Genomic DNA, 10,150 nt, shown 5'->3' with positions numbered 1-10,150 from the left:
TGTTTATACTGTTTGTGTTGAAGACCATGTCCTTACAGATGGGAGGGAGAGACACAGCCTGCAGCTGGAGGGAGTGTTTTCTGGGGTGGGGGACGGGTGACCCCTAGTCCAGCCCCTACGGAGTTCAGGGGTAACACGCTGTCCTGCGATTGGCTAAAAGGGTTGGTCTCCGTGGCGACGGCCCAGGGGCCGATGGCTGTGGGCGTGAGGGGGGAGGTCTTTAGCGAGGGAAGAGGGTGAGGAAGAGAGGAGGAAGAAGAGGGAGGGGGCCAGTGGGACGGGAGAGTGTTGTCATTGTAGTCTGTTGTGTCAGAGGAGGTGGAGTGGTAGGAACTAACTGGAGGCCTGAAACAGAGAAATACAGACCAGGAGGACTATTATTCTGAAACACTTTATTTTTGAAATGAAGTATTTCTGTAACAAGGAAGACAAGACATTATCAACATGATTTTGATAACTCTCTTCTTACAGGTGACCGTGTGTGTGTGTGTGTGTGTGTGTGTGTGTGTGTGTGTATGTGTGCGTGTGTGTACCTGTGTGTGTTGTGGTGGTGTGTGTGTGTGTGTGTGTGTGTGTGTTGTACCTGTGTGTATGTGGTGTGTGTGTGTGTGTGTGTGTGTGTGTGTGTGTGTGTGTGTGGTGTGTATGATCTCTATGTGTGTTGTGTGTGTGTGTGTGTTACCTGTGTGTGTGTGTGTGTGTGTGTGTGTGTGTGTGTGTGTGTGTGTGTGTGTGTGTGTGTGTGTGTGTGTGTGTGTGTGTGTGTTGCGTGTGCGTGTGCGTGTGCGTGTGCGTGTTGTGTTGCGTGTGTGTGTGTGTGTGTGTTGTATCTCTATGTGTGTGTGTACCTGTGTGGTGTCTTGCTCTGGCAGTGTGACAGCCACAGGTACTCTGTTCCGTCCTCCTCACTGTTGACTGATTCCAGCTGCTTCACACTGACCGGCTGGTAGGGCGGAGGGGCCATGACGGTGGTCGCCATGAAGACGGGGGCGTGGCCTGTGGGGACTGTCGGGGCGGTGACGGTGGGTCTGTCTGAAACAGTAAAGACGGCTGGAGTTTTTATAGAAACTACGGTTTTAACCCTTAGAGAATTACCCTCCTGTCCCTGCCTCTAATCTGGACTCCACCTCTCTACCAGGGATGTTCAATGTCGGTGCTGGACGGCTGAAAAAACGTCTGGTTTTTCTGTTTCTACCTGGTAGTTAATTGCACTCACCTGGTGTCCCAGGTATAAATGATTAGAAGGAGAGGATGAAAACCAGACGTGTTTGGGTCCTCCAGGACCGACACTGAACATCCCTACTGATAATTCTGGTGGCACTGTGTAGATGTTTAGTCTACTCTAGAGACTCTGTAAATCACTCTCTCTCTCCAATTTTAACCTTTATTTAAATAGGCAAATCAGATAAGAACAAATTCTTATTTACAATGACGGCCTACTGGGGAACAGTGGGTTAACTGCCTTGTTCAGGGGCAGAACGACAGAGTTGTACCTTGTCAGCTCGGGGATTCATTCAAGCAACCTTTCGGTTACTAGTCCAACGCTCTAAACCACTAGGCTACCTGCCTCCATTCAAGGGGCTTTATTGCCATGGGAAACATGTGTTAACGTTGCCAAAGCAAGTGAAGTAGATAATAAACAAAAGTGAAATAAACAATAAAAATGAACAGTAAACATCACAATCACAGAAGTTCTAAAAGAATAAAGACATTTCAAAATGTCATATTATGTCTATATCCAGTGTTGTAACGATATGCAAATAGTTAAAGTACAAAAAGGCAAAATAAATAAACATAAATATGGGTTGTATTTACAATGATGTTTGTTCTTCACTGGTTGACCTTTTGTGGCAACAGATCACACATCTTGCTGCTGTGATTGCAGACAGGTATTTCACCCAGTAGATATGGGAGTTTATCAAAATGTGATTTTTTTTTCAATTTTTTTGTTGGCCTGTGTAATCTGAGGGAAATACAGTGGCAAAAAAAAGTATGTGAACTCTTTGGAATTACCTGGATTTCTGCATAAATTGGTCATATCATTAGATCTGATCTTCATCTAGTTCACAACAATAGACAAACAGTCTGCTTAAACTAATAAAACACAAACAATTATATGGTTTTATGTCTTTATTGAACACACCGTGTAAACATTCACAGTGCAGGGTGGAAAAAGTATGTGAACCCTTGGATTTAATAACTGGTTGACCCTCCTTTGGCAGCAATAACTTCATCCAAATGTTTTCTGTAGTTGTGGATCAGACCTGCTGTAACGGTCCTGACCTGTTTTAATGTTGTTTTGTAATGTGTCTTAGGTCAAGGCATGTGTTTGGTGGGCAGTCATTTATCTGGTTATGGTGTTACGGTTTGGTGGCGTTGCCTAGAGTATGGCGGTCTTGATTAGAGGCAGGTGTTTGCGTGCTTTCCTTAATTTAAGATCATATTAGGGTAGGTGATTTTCTACTGTTGTTTGTGGGTGTTTCTTCCCGGTGTTGTGTCGTGTCGTATAGCCATACGGGACTGGGGCTTGTTCGTGTCTATTGTTTTGAAGTCGTCTGTTTCCTGTCCGTTGAGTTGGTTGTATGAGTTAGTAGTTTTATGTCAGGCTTTCCGTGCGACGTCGTTTTGCCTTGTTTGGTGTAATTTTGAAAGTTTTTGGTGTTTCTGCTTGCCATCGTCGTGGTAAATAAAAAGGATGGCTTATTTCCCGAAGCTGCATTTTGGTCTGAGATCCTTCTCTCTCTCCTCGTCTGAGATGAGGAGAGCGGACAGTCGTTTACAGAATCACCCCACGATAGACCCAAGCGAAGGGAATGCTCAACAGAGCAATCAAGATCCTGACTTGGTGGAGATCCTGGAGTGGTAGAGGACCTTGGCTCAGCAGGGAAATGCCGTCCCAGGGGAGTGGAAGCAGCGAAGGCTGAGAGGCGCTGGTATGAAGAGGCACGCGACGGCGACGCGGTTGGGAGCCGTGCAGGTCAGACCCAAAATTCTTGGGGGGGGGCACACAGGAGTGTGGCAAAGCCGGGTAGGAATACGGCCAACTCCCGCGTGCTTTACCTGAGTAAAGGGCGTCGTCACTGTAAGACACCGTGTTATGCGGTAAGCGCAGCGTGGTCCCACGTACGCGTGCTTAGGCCCAGTGCGGGCTATTCCACCTCCGCGCACTGGGAGGGCTAGTTGGGCATCGAGCCGGATGCATCGTGTATCTTAGAACCGCAAGTATCTGGGCCTCCAGTACGTCTCCTCGGGCCGGCTACATGGCACCACCTTACAGGTGGTTCCGTTCGCCGTGCATAGCCCGTGCGGCTATTTCCACCTCGCGCACTGGCAGGGCTACGGGACCATTCAACCTGGTAAGGTTGGGAGGCTCCCCACTGGTGCTCAAGAAGGCACGTTGTCCGTCCTCTCCACGGATCCCGGGTATACCGTGCCACCTCCATGTACCAGTCTCCGGTGGCAGAGCCCCCGTACCGAGGCTGTTCTCCCGGTTCTCTCCCAGCTGTTTCCTCCTCTCCAGCGCAGCCAGTGCCCTATACACACCCGCACCAGGCTGTCTTCTTCTCCCCCTACAAGTCGTTTCCGCTATGCACCAGCCAGAGACGTCCCCCGACGCCCAGCAGAGCCTCCTCCATGAGCCAGCCAAGAGCCGTCCTGCCATGAACCAGCCAGCAGCGCCCCGTCCCTGCCGTCCGCACTCTTGACAGCCAGAGCGTCTCCCCATGACCCCAGCCAGGAGCCGTGCCAGCCAGCCGCTGCCAGAGCCGTCACCAGGGCTGCCAGAGCCGTCCAGCCAGGACCTGCCAGAGCCGTCCAGCCAGGACTGCCAGAGGCCGTCCAGCCAGGACCTGCCAGAGCCGTCCAGCCAGGACCCTGCCAGAGCCGTCCAGCCAGACCTGCTCCAGAGTCCTCAGCCAGGAACTGCCAGAGTCCCTCAGCCAGACCTGCCAGAGTCCCTCAGCCAGACTGCCAAGTCCTCACCAGACCTGCCAGAGCCCTCAAGCCAGGACCTGCCAGAATCCCTCAGCCAGACCTGCCAGAATCCCTCAGCAGGACCTGCCAGAGTCCCTCAGCCAGGACCTGCCAGAGTCCCTCAGCCAGGACCTGCCAGAGTCCCTCAGCCAGGACCTGCCAGAGTCCCTCAGCCAGGACCTGCCAGAGTCCCTCAGCCGGGACCCTCCAGAGTCTCTCAGCGGGACTGCCGCCCCTGTGTCCCGGTGCTGCCCCTTGTTCCGGTGCTCCCTGTTTCCGAGTGCTGCCCTGTTCCGGGTGCTGCCCGGTCTGCCCCTTGTTCCGGTGCTGCCCCTTGTTCCGGTGCTGCCCCTTGTTCCGGTGCTGCCCCTGTTCCGGTGCCCCCGGTTCCGTGCCTGCCCCTTGTCCGGTGCTGCCCCTGTTCCGTGCTGCCCCTTGTTCCGGTGCGGCCCTTGTCCCGGTGGCTGGCCCCTTGTCCCGTGCTGCCCCTTCTCCCGGTGCTGGCCATTCATTTAGGATGTTAGTTTAGGTGGTCATTGGAGGGGAAGACAGAAGCGGGGAGTGACTATGGTGGTGTGGGACAGCGTCCAGAGCCGAGCCACCACCGTGGTCAACTGCCCACCCAGACCCTCCCCTGGACTTTGTGCTGTGCGCCCGGCGTTCGCACCTTGAGGGGGGTTCTGTAACGGTCCTGACCTGTTTATGTTGTTTTTGTATGTGTTTAGGTCAGGGCATGTGTTTTGGGTGGGCAGTCTATGTTATCTGTTCTATGTTGTTTGGGTTGCCTGGTATGGCTCTTGATTAGAGCAGGTGTTTGCGTTTTCCTCTAATTAAGAGTCATATTAGTAGGGCGTCTCACTGTTTGTTGTGGGTGATTGTCTTCCGTGTCTGTGTCGTGTCGATACCATACGGACTGTTTGGCTGTTCGTTCATTTTGAAGTCGTCTGTTTCCTGTCCGTGAGTTTATGTTTAGTTATGTCAAGTTATGTTCAGGTTTCGTCGACGTCGTTTTCTTGTTTTGTAAATTTGAAAGGTTTTGTGTTTCGTGTTGCCATCGTCTGTAAATAAAAGATGGCTTATTTTCCCTGAAGCTGCATTTGGTCTGATGATCCTTCTCTCCTCTCCTCGTCTGAGGATGAGGAGAGCGACAGTCGTTACACCTGCACAACGGTCAGGAGAATTTTGGACCATTCCTCTTACAAAACTGTTTCAGTTCAGCAATATTTCTTGGATGTCTGGTGTGAACCGCTCTCTTGAGGTTATGCCACAGCATCTCAATTGGGTTGAACTCCAGAAGGCGTATAATCTTCTGTTGAAGCCACTCTGTTGTTGATTACTTCTGTGTTTTGGGTGTTGTCCTGTTGCATCACTCAACTTCTGTTGAGCTTCAATTGGCGGACAGATAGCCTTTCATTTTCCTGCTAAATGTCTTGTAAACTTGGGAATTCATTTTCTGTCGATGATAGCAAGCTGTCCAGCCCTGAGGCAGCAAAGCAGCCCCAAACCATGATGCTCCCCCCACCATAGTTTACAGTTAGGATGGAAGGCAAGCGTCCCGGAGTCGCTTCTCCCTGTTGACGTTGAGACTGGTGTTTTGCGGGTACACAGCGTTGTACGAGATTCCATTTAAAATCAGCCGTTTCCAGCTACACTAGTCATTTACAATATTAACAATGTCTACACTGTATTTCTGATTCAATTTTGTGTATTTTAATGGACAAAAAAATACCTTTTCTTTCAAAAACAAGGACATTTCTAAGTGACCCTAAACTTTTGAACGGTAGTGCTTGTTGAAGAGGTGGGCTTAAGCTGCATCCCTGTCTCACCCCACGGTCCTGTCTCACCCCACGGTCCTGTCTCACCCCACGCCCTGTCTCACCCCACGGTCCTGTCTCACCCCACGGTCCTGTCTCACCCCACGGTCCTGTCTCACCCCACGGCCCTGTCTCACCCCACGGTCCTGTTCTCACCCACGTCCGTCTCCACCCACGTCCTATGGAAAGTAATGTGTGTTTTAACCACAGACTTGTTGTTTGTGTACATGGATTTTATAATGTGGTATATTTTCCCCCCAACACCACTTCCATCAATTTGTATAGCAGACCCTCATGCCAAATTGGATCAAAGGCTTTTTTGAAATCAACAAAGCATGAGAAGACTTTGCCTTTGTTTCGGTCTGTTTGTATGTCAATCCGCGTGTGCAGGGTGAATACGCTGGTCTGTCGTACGATAATTTGGTAAAAAGCCAATTCGACATTTGCTCAGTACATTGTTTTCACTGAGGAAATGTACAAGTCTGCTGTTAATGCAAAGATTTTCCCAAGGTTGCTGTTGATGCATACCCACGGTAGTTATTGGGTTAGGGTTGGATACAGCCCTCTTTTTTAAACTAGGCAAGAACAAAATTCTCATTTACAACGACGGCCACTCCGGCCAAACCCAGACGACGCTGGGCCAATTGTGCGCCGCCCTATGGGACTCCCAATCACAGCCAGATGTGATACAGCCTGGATTTAACCAGGTACTGCAGTGATGCCTCTTTTAGTTGTCATCATTCTCACCTTAGTAAACTCAGTCAGTTTCTCTCTCAGACAGCCTTGGCTTTTCCAGAGCTATTATACTGCCTTATCAAAAGACTACTGAAAACACACACACACACACACACACACACACACACACACACACACACACACACACACACACACACACACACACACACACACACACACACACACACACACACACACACACACACACACACACACACACACACACACACACACACACACACGAGAAAGAGCATGTTTCCAGTTTGATTTTAATTCTCATCTCTTTCCTCTCCTCCCCTCTAGTAGTGCCAGATGCCCAGCGGCAGGGAGGAGGTTAGTGCCAAGATGGCCAGTCCTAGGGGGGAGGGTAGTGCCAAGAGGCCAATCCCAGGGGGGGGTATGCCAAGATGGCAGCCTAGGGGGAGGGTAGTGCCAAGATGGCCAAGTCCCAGGGAGGGTAGTCAAGCATGGCCAAGTCCCAGGCGGAGGACAGTGCCAAGATGTCCAAGTCCCAGGGGAGGGTAGTGCCAAGATGCCCAGCGCCAGGGAGGGAGTAGTGCCAAGATGGCCAGTCCTAGGGGGAGGGTAGTGCCAAGATGGCCAAGCCCAGGGGGAGGTAGTGCCAAGATGGCAGTCCCAGGCGGAGACAGTGCCAAGATGGCCAAGTCCCAGGGGGAGGGTAGTGCCAAGATGGCCAGTCCCAGGGGGAGGACAGTGCCAAAGATGGCCAAGTCCCAGGGGGAGGGTAGTGCCAAGATGGCCAAGTCCCAGGGGGAGGACAGTGCCAAGATTGCCAATCCCAGGGGGAGGGTAGAGCCAAGAGCCAGTCCCAGGGGAGGGACAGTGCCAAGATGGCCAAGTCCCAGGGGGAGGGTAGTGCCAAGATGCCAAGTCCCAGGGGGGAGGACAGTGCCACAGATTGCCAAGTCCCAGGGGGGTAGTGGCAAGATGGCCAAGTCCCAGGGGAGGTAGTGCCAAGATGGCCAAGTCCCAGGGGGGGGGGGTAGTGTCAAGATGGCCAAGTCCCAGGGGAGGATAGTGCCAAGATGGCCAAGTCCCAGGGGGGAGGATAGTGCAAGATGGCCAGTCCCAGGGGGAGGGTAGTGCCAAGATGGCCAAGTCCCAGGGGGGAGGTAGTGCCAAGATGGCCAAGTCCCAGGGGAGGATAGTGCCAAATGGGCCAAGTCCAGGGGAAGGATAGTGTCAAGATGGCCAGTCCCAGGGGGAGGTAGTGCCAAGATGGCAAGTGCCAGGGGGAGGTAGTGCCAAGATGCCAAGTGCCAGGGGAGGGTAGTGCCAAGATGCCAAGTACCAGGGGAGGTAGTGCAAGATGGCCAGTGCCAGGGGGTAGGGTAGTGCCAAGATGGCCAGTCCCAGGGGGAGGTAGTGCCAAGATGGCCAAGTGCCAGGGGAGGTAGTCCAAGATGGCCAAGTCCCAGGGGGAGGGGTAGTGCAAGATGGCCAGTTGCCAGGGGGGAGGGTAGCCAGATGGCCAAATCACAGGGGGGAGGGTAGTGCCAAGATGGCCAATCAGAGCTTATTGTTACTGTTGATTTTAATACAGACATGCTACTTTTAAAAGGTCTTAAGATTTTTATTTATTTTAAAATTWGCTTTATACCAGCTGATTAATGAGCCTAGCACGGTCTGTCCTTCTACCCAAACCATCATTGACCTTGTGTTGGTGTCGGATAGATCAAGGGGTTGTTAACTATGGGCTCAGTGATCATTCCATCATGTTCTRAAGTAGGAAGGTTCAGAAAACAGTTTTTAATGATCATAACTTCATAAAAGATTAGGTCTATGAAKAATTATAGTGCAGATATTTTTGTTAATTGTCTGAGYAAATTAGACCGGTCTGCTGTATTGAAATGCAGTGAAGTGGAGAATGGGGCCATTTTAAACCATTGTTTTTACTCGCTGTAGATAAGCAGGCTCCAGTGAAACAGGTTAGAATTAAGAAAAGAACAGAGCCATGGATAAATGATAACATTTTAAAAGGCAATTAAGSGTAGAAATGAACGCTTTCTAGAGTTTAGGAAATCCAGGGCAGATGCTATATTTATGGACTATAAGAAGTGAAGAAACGAGGTCAACAGGATCATACAGAAGGTCGAGAAGGAATATTTCAATTACAAAATAGTTGCAAATAGAAACAATCTGAGTGAATGATGGAAGTGTCTGAAGCTGTTAGGTAACAGTAACAGAATAAAGACCAACGCTCTCAATCTCAGCTTGGACATTGGAGGAAAGGATACATCAGACAAGACCATGGTTGCAAACAGTCTGAATAGCAATTTATAGCTAATACATTAGTTAGCAAGTTATCTTGTCAATCAGGTTGCTATGGGGGAGAATCAAGTCCAGCAGTTTTACTCAACAGCAGGGGATTCAAGTAGATTATTTTTCATTTGAAAAAGGTGTCTGAGTCAATTGTGAGAGGCTGAAAGAACTTGACCGTTCCATAGCAACTGGCCTTGACAACATTCCTGCCAGAGTTCTAAGAGATGCTGCTGTAGTTACTACCCCCTGTGTAACTCACATTGGGAATCTGTCTATTGAACTAGGGTGGTTTCCCAGTCAACTAAACCTTACAAGGGTCATTCCTTTATATAAAAAAAAGGGAATAAGTTAGATCACGGAAACTATTGTCCTGTCTCAATCCTGTGTTGCTTTATCGAAGGTCATGGAAAAGATTATGTTCAAGCAGATTGACAGTTACATTTCCTTACATAACCTATTCCATGAGCTAAAATCTGGCTTCATGAAATCCCATTCCACTGACACCTGCTATATCTGACTGACCACGTCAGGAAGGAAGTAGACGGAGGGACATTTTGTCATATGGTTATGTTAGATCTCCAAAAGACGTTTGAAAACAATGAATCATGAGATTCTGTTAATCAAACTAAGAGCCATGAGCTTTAATAACTTAGCAGTAAAATGGGGTCAGCTCTTACCTGCAAGGAAGAAAACAGATGGTGGATGTGAATGGGACCCTGTCTAAACCTAAAATCCTGAACTGTGGGGTACCCCAAGGGAGTGTGCTGGGTCCACTTTTATTTCTATTTTATATAAATGATCTGAAATTTGCCTGTACATGTGACCTTTTCCTATATGCAGATGATTCTGCACTGTGTGGTTTCCCACAAAAGACAACAATGTGGTTGAGAAAGCCCTCAGTGCTGATCTTCTGAATGCCAGTAAATGGCTAAAGGACAATAAGCTGTCACTTCACCTTGGAAAAACATAGTTCATCTTGTTCGGRTCCAAAGTGAAACTGAGGAAATTCCCAGAATTTTAAGGTGGTAGTAGGTGACATAGTAGTCGTAGCAAAAGACTCTGTTAAGTATATTGGATGTTAAGTATCTTGGATGTTAAATATCTTGGATGTTAAGTATCTTGGATGTTACGTATCTTGGATGTTAATATCTTGGACATGTTATCTTGGATGTTAAGTATCTTGGATGTTAATTTTCTTGATGGCTAAGTATCTTGGATGTAAATCTTGATGTTAAGTATCTGGATGTTAAATATCTTGGATGTTAATATCTTGAGTCTTCATCTGTGGGATGTTAAATATCTTGGATGTTACGTCTCAGTCTTGGATAGTTGAGTATCTGGATGTA

General features: G+C 49.1%; 1 pseudogene; it reads right to left on the bottom strand.

Annotated features, from left to right (window-relative positions):
- LOC139025139 (GRB2-associated-binding protein 1-like) overlaps positions 1–10,150 on the bottom strand; it is a 48,053-nt pseudogene that overhangs the window by 35,000 nt on the left and 2,903 nt on the right.

Source organism: Salvelinus sp. IW2-2015, unplaced genomic scaffold (assembly GCF_002910315.2).
Source record: "Salvelinus sp. IW2-2015 unplaced genomic scaffold, ASM291031v2 Un_scaffold2296, whole genome shotgun sequence".
Lineage (NCBI taxonomy): Eukaryota > Metazoa > Chordata > Actinopteri > Salmoniformes > Salmonidae > Salvelinus > Salvelinus sp. IW2-2015.
This window is presented reverse-complemented; position numbering and strand designations above follow the sequence as displayed.